Source organism: Bidens hawaiensis, unplaced genomic scaffold, assembly GCF_021521415.1.
Source record: "Bidens hawaiensis isolate Kalapana, Puna unplaced genomic scaffold, B.hawaiensis_p1.1 tig00040002_1, whole genome shotgun sequence".
In the NCBI taxonomy this organism is placed as follows: Eukaryota; Viridiplantae; Streptophyta; class Magnoliopsida; order Asterales; family Asteraceae; genus Bidens; species Bidens hawaiensis.
The window spans coordinates 81999-91727 of record NW_027497040.1 but is presented as its reverse complement, the minus strand read 5'-3'; the positions used below and the strand labels follow the sequence as shown (position 1 = coordinate 91727).

Sequence of the window (9729 nt, the reverse complement as noted above, 5' to 3'; positions counted from 1 at the left end):
TGGACGAAATTGACTTAAATCTTGTCGATGTGGATGATTTTTCAACTCATAAGAAATTAACCAAAAGCTCGTCTCCTTGGTACAAATTCACCAAAAATGCGTTTTAGAAGACTGAGTTTAAAGACACATTTATCCATGTTTTTAGAATTTGTAAGAATCAGATAGGAAACATTATAAAACCATCTAACAAGACTGTTATTTGAGAAGAAGATTTAGTGAGAAATATGGATAGAACCCTCAATATATATGAAAATTTACGAAAAGATGGTCACCAATAATCTCGACACGAGCACTCATACTTTGTAAACCGATGAAAACGATTATTATCTCTCACGAAAATCTCTCTCTCAGTAATACCAGAGATGAACTTAAACGCAGTATGACAGTCGAAACAAATCCTCATATTCTTGGTTATCCTAATAGGAAGTCCGCACGGGATTACACACAGCCCAAAAGCAAGAGCTATCTTCTCACTGTGATGCCAAACCTCTGACTCTCTCTCTTCTTCTTCTAAGTCAAACAGAGTCATTTGCATCTTCAACTTGTTTAACATTGCTTCAATCTCTGTCTTCATTTCATGACTTGTGTCCTTTGCTTGAAATGTGTGGACTGAATTCTTTATGCTGATCCAACTGCACCCTGCATTTTTATTAATTCCTACTTGTTTCATTTCCATTCTCACCACATTGGCTTCTTCCCACCTGCATGCATAATTGGACACGAACAATTAACTAACGAGGTTTTCATGTTCATGTTTATGTTCATGTTCGTTTGTTAAGAAAATCAATGTGTTCGTGTTCGATTATTTTTGTTTGTTAACAAAATAAATGAATAACCTAACGAACATAACTGAGCTCAGGGCCGTCTCCGAGAATTTAAATACCCCGGCCGAGCCAAAATAAAAAAGCCCGTAGGCCTTAACGAAAATTTTTTATTCGCTAATGTAAATGGATAAAACTTTTATCGACCGATTTATTATAAGCAGAAACCATTCTAAGCATGTAATTATCTCATAAACCATTGCAAATAACCTTATTTTTAACACCAAAAATCATATATATCTAATATGTATTAAAAAGTTTGTGCCCCCCGAAACTTATGTGCCCCGGCCAATGATGCAGCTCACACACCCTCTGAGCCTCCCCTAACTGAGCTACAACCAACTAGAAGTAAGTGTGAACAAAAATATGTTAGGCATAACAAGTTATTAAAACTAGACTAAACTGTAATGAGAGTAACAAATTAAAAATAAATATATTAATGAATGTAAAAGAACGAACATAAACGAATTTAAATTCACATACGTTCATGTTCGTTCATTTAACTTTAACAAAACAAATGATTGAACATGAACAATTAAACGAACGAGGTTTCATGCTTGCGTTCGCTAGTTAAGAAAATGAAGATTTTCTTGTTCGTTATGTTCATTCAATAACAATATAAATGAATGGTTCACGAACGTAAACAAACATAAAGGTACTAAAAATAAATGTGAACAACTAGACTAAACTGTAACGGGCCTAACAAATTAATATGAATATATTGACGAACATAAACAAACGAAAGTTAACGAACAAACATAAACGAGCGAACGAGACGTGCGTTCATGTTCATTCGTTTAACTTGAACTTAAAAACCGTACGAACACAGACAATTAAACGAACGAGGATTTCATGCTCGTGTTCGTTAAGTGAATGGGCGAGTTTGAGATCGTTTATGCTCGTTCATTAACAAAATAAATAAAAGAATGGTTCACGAACGTAAACAAACGAACTGAGCTAAAACCAACTAAAAGTGCATATTAACCACCATGTTTGGGCCTAAAAAGTTATTAAAACTAGATTAAATAGTAATGGTCTAACAAATTAAAATGAATATATTAACAAACAGAAATGAACGTAAACAAATGAACATAAACGAATTTAAATTAACAAACGTAAATCAATGTTCACGTGCATAAATGATCGAACGAGACATATGTTTATGTTTGTTTAACTAAATGAACAAAATTTTTTTTGTTCAAATTCATTCATTTATTAAATAAACAAACTTCCCGTCAAACGGTTCACGGACAGTTTACTGAACGTTCTGTTCGTAAACAAGCCTAAAACAACATAGGCATAGAAACGAACCGAATGAACACGAAAGAAGTTTGTTCGTGTTCATTCGATTAACTTTAACCGTAAAAACAATTGAACATGAACAATTAAACAAACAAGGTTTTCATACTCGTGTTCGTACGTTAAGAAAATGAACATGTTTGTGTTTGTTTATCTTCGTTTGTTAATAATATATGCAAATGGATAAATGAACAAACATGAGTGAACTAACACCAATTATAAGTAATTGTAAACAACATTTTGTTGTACATAAAAAGTTGATAAAACTAGACTTAATTGTAATGGGTAATAATTTAAATTCTGAAGAAAGAATAAGTAGTAACAAGCCTAAAAACTTAAGAAGAGTATCTCAACAAATGTAAACAAATATAATTGAACATAAAAGAACAAACGTAACCGGATATAAATGAGAGCGTTCACAAACAAGATATGTTTGTTTGCTTACTTGAATGAACAAAAAGTTTGGTTCATATTTATTTGTTTATTAAACAAACGAACATAAACGAATTTTCTGCCGAATGGTTCATGAATCGTTCAGTGAACGCTCGGTTCATTTAGAAGTGTATACAAGCCAAGCTGCTCGCAGCTACTTGAGATTGGCTCGCATAAAGAGCTCGAATCGAGCCAAGCTTAAATGAGCTCAAGCCTAAAAATAAGCTTGTTTAATAAATAAACCTGAGGCCAAGCTTCACTTATCGAGCTCGAGCCGGCTCGTGGCGCTAAACGAGCATAATATTTATATAACTTTTATTACTATAATTGCATAAAAAAGTAATTCATAATAAACTAGCCGAGCTCGAGCTCGATGTAAATGAAATGCATACCTGCCAGCAGCAGCAAACATATTTGAGAGAATGACATGGTTTCCAGAGTCATGTGGGTCCAGCTGGAACAACTTATCAGCAGCTATCTTACCAAGTTTGTTATTTCTAAAAGAGATCCCCAAATAGATACTGTAGGATCAAAAGGCATTATTTTTATGAACTTATAAGCAGTAACATATCCACCACACACGCATAATGCTCAACCCGTGGTTCAATTCCATATCTTGGTCTCATTTGACTCAAAAATAGTCAAACCCTCATCTACCGCTCCAGCCCTACTACATGCTGCTAAAACCGACACAAAGGTAACATAATTAGGGTTTACGTTCCCACATTTCATCTCCTCAAACAAACCAAGCGTCATGTCAGCGTCTCCCGAATGAGCATAACCGCCAAGTAACGCATTCCATGTGATCAAATTCCTCTCGGGCATCTCATCGAACACCTTCTCACAATCTTCTATGGCTCCACATTTAGAATACATGTCAACAAGCGCGCTTCCAACAAACACATTTTCACTAACACGCTTTAACCGAAAGCGCATGAACCAATCTCCCCATTTCCAGGCCCGTGATCCCCGCGCACTCGATACAATAAAGTCTTTAGGCTCAATACCATTCCTCAAAGCTTGTAAAAACATCATACATGCGTTTTCCCCCTCGTCATTTTGCTCATAAGCAGCCACCATCGAGCACCAAGAAACGTCATTAAGGTTACAAACACCGTCAAAAACCACTCGGGCCGAACTTACATCCTTACACTTACCAAGAAACCGTAGATACAACGCGTCGGAACACGCATTCAAAACGACACAAAATGTAATGGAAGTAAGCTCAAGCTCTGCACAGGCTGTCGTCTTCAACTTGACAAACGCGTCAAGCGCTTTCCAATACTTGCCTTGGAGAACCGCGTTAGACAAAGACATCATGTATGAGAGCCAACTTAAGGGCGAGTGCATGGAGGTGTCTACCAACTCCGGGAGAGGTTAAGGAATTGCAGGCTTTAAAGGCGCATGGGAAGCCAAGGTGAAGTCATTGGGGAAGACTGAGTCCCGGTGCATGGAACGAAGGTAAAGAATGGCGGAAGAGAAGTGGCCGGTTTGGACGGCACCGGAGATGAGGGCGGTCCAGGTGACGACGGAGCGGGTTGCGGGTGAGAATGCGGTGGGCTGAGGGGAGGAGGTGGAGTTTGGAGTACATGTTTATGAGGTGGTTGGAGATGAATGTTGATGGTTTTTATGATTACCGCCTGCTGATGGCGGTTTCAAGCAGGGAGGCAAGGCTCTTTAAGGTGCTCATTCTCATCACACGCCCCTGTGGCGTTGCCATACTTAAATGTTACTGATACCAAACATGAATATATTTTGCGAAAATTCCTAAAATACTAGTCCTGTATAAGAGAGAGAAATCTTAAATAGTTCAAAATTTTTTCTCTTCCCAAAATAGTCCTTGCAAATCTATCTTTCACGTGAAATTGGTATTCGTGACGTGAGATTTGGTTGACCAGTCACAGAGTGACACGTGTAAAGTTAAAGATAAAGTTTCAGCGAAATCTGTCTCGGCCGATATTTTTGTAGTCAAAATAGTCTTCTGAAAAACCATTGTTTTGGAATGAAAGTTGTCCGTCATATGAGGTTTTAAACTCATCGGTTTCCGCGGTATTTTGAAATTCGTCGCGTGTGACGCATTTCAGGTGAATTTTGTCTCCTACGAGAAATTTCAAAAATGTTGCAAAAAAAAGCGATACTTTTCCAATGAATTTAGTCTTGTAAGATGATTTTCAAAAAAGTTTTAAAAAAATGATAATTTCCCAACGGATTTAATCTCCTTAGATGATTTTTATAAAAGTTTAAAAAATATGGCAAGAGTTAAGAATGTGGTGGGTGGTGGTGGTGGATGATGGCAGTGGTTGGTGGTGGTTGATGATGGCGGTGGGTGGTGGTGGTGGATGATGACGGTGGGTGGTGGTGGTTGATAATGGCGGTGGGTGGTGGTGGTAGTGGTGGATGATGACGGTGGGTGGTGGTGGTAATGGTGGATGATGACGATGGGTGGTGGTGGTTGATGATGGCGGTGGGCGGTGGGTGGTGGATGATGGCGGTGGGTGGATAAATTTATCTTTTTCTAACATCCATTCTTTTTATGTAAAAACAAACAAATTTCATCAAAAAACAATCGAATTAACATACTTTGTAACAAAATCTATCTTTTCTGACAACACGTTTTTTTATGCAAAAATAGACGAAATTCATTTGAAATGCGTTTGAGGAGATAAATTTCAAAAAAACGCGAAAAATCATTTTTTTGAAACCTCACGTGGCGGACAACTTTCATTCCAAAACATTGGTTTTTCAAAAGACGATTTTGGCTACAAAAATATCGGCCGAGACAGATTTGGATGAAACTTTATCATTAACTTTACACATGTCAATCTGTGACTGGTCAACCAAATCTCACGTCACGAATACCAATTTCACGTAGGAGACAGATTTCCAAGGACTATTTTAGGATGGAACATGTTTTGGACTATTTTGTATTTCTCTCTCTTCAAAAGGACTATTTTGAGAATTCTCCCATATATTCTAAACATGATTGAATATAATAATACTAGTTTTTATCCCCCGTATTATGGAGGTTGTTTTATATTATCTGTTTTTAATATTTATTTATTTTTTTATTGTATGAAAGTTAATAATATATTTATGGTTTGATGATAAATTGTTTCATAAATTAATGAGATGTTATAACTTCATTTAAAAGCAATATGAATTTGATGAGACCCAAGACCCGTTTATTTTTTTACAATAAAATCGTTTTTTTAATTTAAATTTTATATATATATATATATATATATTTTTAAATAAATCATATATTTATTTTTAGTATATCCCTACTTTATAGGATTTTTATATTAAATATTTGGTGAGATTAGTTTTTAATTTAATGAGATGTTATAACCCGTTTAAGAAATATATGGGTTTTATATGACTCATACCCGTGAATTCGGGTCAAATGCATGAGAAGCCTCCATTTAAAAATCAAGCAAATCTGGTGACTTAAAAAAATGGAGCGATCACATCGCGACACGTAGGATTTTTATGTTTTCTTTTAGATATATTATAGATGTTTTATTGGGTCATTTTGGGAGGAAATTTTGTTTAGTTTATAAGGCCATTTTTAGAATAATTTAACTAACATGTTGAAACGGGCATTCCGGGTTCAGTTAAAATACTAACCAGATAAATTAAATAGTGTTAACATATCAAGTAATTAAAAACTAAATCAAAACAATTAAAAAGAAATCATACCTAGAAAGGAATTAAATTGAGGATTTCACCATGTTTGATCGCCGACGATTAAGTGGTGGCCAAAATACGCCGGACGGCTGTTTGAAATGATTGTTCGATGTTTAGTTTTTATTTTTTTAAATACGAAAGTTCATTTTATTTCTCATTATTATTATTTTTTTCAATCCAATTATTATTTTTTTTCCTCATAAATAAGTTATATTTCCATATCACTTATTATTTATGATTAGTGTAAGGCCCCGTTACCGGTAGCCCTACTTTGGTGTTGGATCTACTCATAAACGCAGTTCTAAATATCAGAGTTAATTAAAACATTCACGGAATATAAAAGCTTTCATAAAACATTTCATAACAATTCAAAACTTGTCTTAAACAACCAACTTGTCTTTCGAAAACTAAGTAATTAAAACATAACACACCCTGAGCCTTCCGATGCCAGTCTCTTATTCAACGCCACGTGTCCCCTCAAGCGAGCTGCCTCATCCTACTCACCTGCGTGCATACTAAAAGTCAGCTACGCTGAGTGAGTTCTAGTTAATCATACATTATACAATACACATAAACTTATATTCTTTCAATCATACTTTCATACTTTATACTTTCTTTTGTACTAACTTGCTTTCATATCTTACGTTATAAAGAGCATTACGCCCTACATTCCTCGAGTATTATTAGGGCTGGGTACCCTCCTTCCTCGAGTATTATTAGGGCTCGGTACCCTCTTTCCTCGAGTATTATTAGGGCTCGGTACCCTCTTTCCTCGAATATTAGTAGGGTTCGATTCCCTCTTCGTTACCATAAAACCATACATCATACCTCGAGTATTATTAGGGCTCGGTACCCTTTTCGTAACCATACAACCATTCAACCATCCTTTCCTTCTTTTATTAACTTTATCGCGTTCATACACATAAGCATACATATCATACTTACCTTATACATAGCGTTACAACCTGACAGCACGTGCAATATCCGAAGATCGTTCACGTACCATCAAGCAATCATTCATACATTTCACATTATTCACATAAGGCATACACTTATCTCTTAGGATAAGCGTATTAACAAACATATTGAGTATGCACACAGCCCCGAAAACATAACACATAAATGGGGCTAGAAACTCACCTGAATCCTGTTACGCTCTCCGTTAATCGTTATTCCATTCTTGAGCTGTGCACGGCTAACTGTATAATATTTACATGTATCAATTAACTACTACTACTCATGTTGTATTTCTATCTTTATATAACCCACAACGAACGGGGGTCCGGGGGCAGCGCCCCTGGCAGCGGGGTCTAGGGGCGGCAGCCCCTAGCAGGGTCCAAGGGGCAGAGACTCTGGCTGGGGTCGAGCTGCCAGGTCAGCTTGAAAAATTTTATTTCCATTAACTGTCTTAACACATTTTTCATTAGGTTTTTAATTTATTTTCTAATTTGCTAACTCCAGCGAACTTAACAATAAGCGAACTTACTGTAAGCGAACTTAGTGTTAAGCGAACTTAACATTAAGCGAACTTACTGTAAGCGAACTTAGTGTTAAGCGAACTTAACATTAAGCGAACTTATTATCTATGCGAACTTATTTTTTAAGCAAACTTATCATTCAGCGAAGTTAAGCATTCAGCGAAGTTGATAAGGTATGCGAACTTGCTTGTAGCGAACTTAACATCAAGCGAAGTTAGGTTTGGCGAAGTTAACCTTAAGCGAACATATGCCAGGCGAAGTTGTCAGGGGCGAACTTGGCTGGCGAACTTGCTTGCAAGCGAACTTGCTTGAAGGCGAAGTTGGCTTGCAGGCGAAGTTATTCAGCATTCGCCTCTGTTCATTCGTAATCACAAGAATCACCCTCGTTTCATCGAGACATTCTTGGATATGACGTTAACAAGTCCCGCGATCATTCCCATGGCCTTGTTCGGGTAAAACTTAGCCCGGAATGACGTAAAGTTTGGACCTTTATGGTAAAAACGTTCAATACTAGTGTTAAGGGTTCATTAATCGAGCCGTTTCCATTTTCGGGTTTATTACGCTCGTATTTATCATCAAGTTTACAACTTTATGTTTCGTTTATACCCGATCTACTCTCGTTCTAAGTTTCAATGCTAAACGCTAATAAAACGTAAACTTTAAAGGGTCAAGAACATACCTTTAGTGCTCGTTTGGATCTCGTTTAACTTGTTTATGCACTCTAGATCTCGTGTAATAAAGATCTAATACCAACTAACGTTCGTTTGCCTCAAGCCCCTCTCGTCTCTCTCGGCCGTGTACACGGTGGTGTGTGTGTTTGGAGTGTGTAGAGATTAAGATGGAATGAAATGAGGTTTAGGGTTTTATGGTGGTTTAGGAGGATATTTATATTCCCCAAGGCCCATGGACCTAAAGCCCATTACCCTTTAACCCATCTTATTTAATCCCAATCCATGATCTTTTATTTATTTAGCATAAATTAATTATTAACACTCGATAACTAAACGCAACTTTCTTTATTTAATACTAGAATCATTTTAGGATGTTACAATTAGAGGTGCACAAAAAACCCGTACCCGGAACCGGACCAGAAAAAAATAGCCGGAACCGGTTTTTTTATTCCCTGGTATTCTATACCCGAAACCGGAACCGACCCTACCGTAGGGTATGGATTTGGTATGCATTTTGAGGTCAATACCCGTACCCGATTTATACCTGTAAATAACTGGACCCGGTCATACCCTATACCCAATACCCGATATCAATTTTCTAATACCCAAAATAATACATGAGATTTTATAGTATATTTTTATGTTTACTTCACAACTCTTATGTTTAAGTTTTTGTAAAATGCATATTACTAAGTACATAATTTGTAATTAAGTAGATTTATGGTTTTTGTAATATAGTTTAATTATTTTTATAAATTACAAAGCAAATTTAAATTTTAAACAAATTAAAAAATGTATAAAAAAATTACAAATTCAAAACCGGGTATTAATACCCGGTCGTACCCGGTTCCAATACCCGAACCCGGTCATACTCTACCCGGGTATATAGGGTTGAGTTTTTCTCCTCAATACCCTACCTGATTTCTCCCAATACCCTATTTTCCAATACCCGATCATACCCGAAACCGTTTCCATACCCGAACCAGGGTATTAGAAAAAACCCGATTTGTGCACCTCTATTTATGATGCCTTCTAAGTTCTTTCAGTTTCTTACCAGTTCATATTATAGTTTCTCTTCTATAGTGTGTCTGTATATATATGTGTGTGTGTGTGTGTGTGTGTGTGTGTGTGTGTGTGTTTAATTTAATTTACCCGTTTTCGGCAGAAAAATTTTATACGTAGTGTAAGTTTAGCCTTTTTAGCAGAAAATTTGAGCCCCCCGGTTTATGAAATTTTGTATACAATTTGAGCTCCCCCCCCCCCCCCCAACTCGGTCCAAGCTTCGCCACTGGTTGAGTTGGGTTGTTAATGAGAATAATCTTTATATTATATCCCAACCCA

The 9729-nt window shown here is 36.5% G+C and overlaps 1 pseudogene; it reads right to left on the bottom strand.

The window, feature by feature from the left end:
* Nucleotides 1–268: 268 nt before the first annotated feature.
* LOC143591719 (pentatricopeptide repeat-containing protein At4g14850-like) lies at nt 269–4248 on the bottom strand (annotated as a pseudogene).
* Between the last annotated feature and the right edge of the window lie 5481 nt (nt 4249–9729).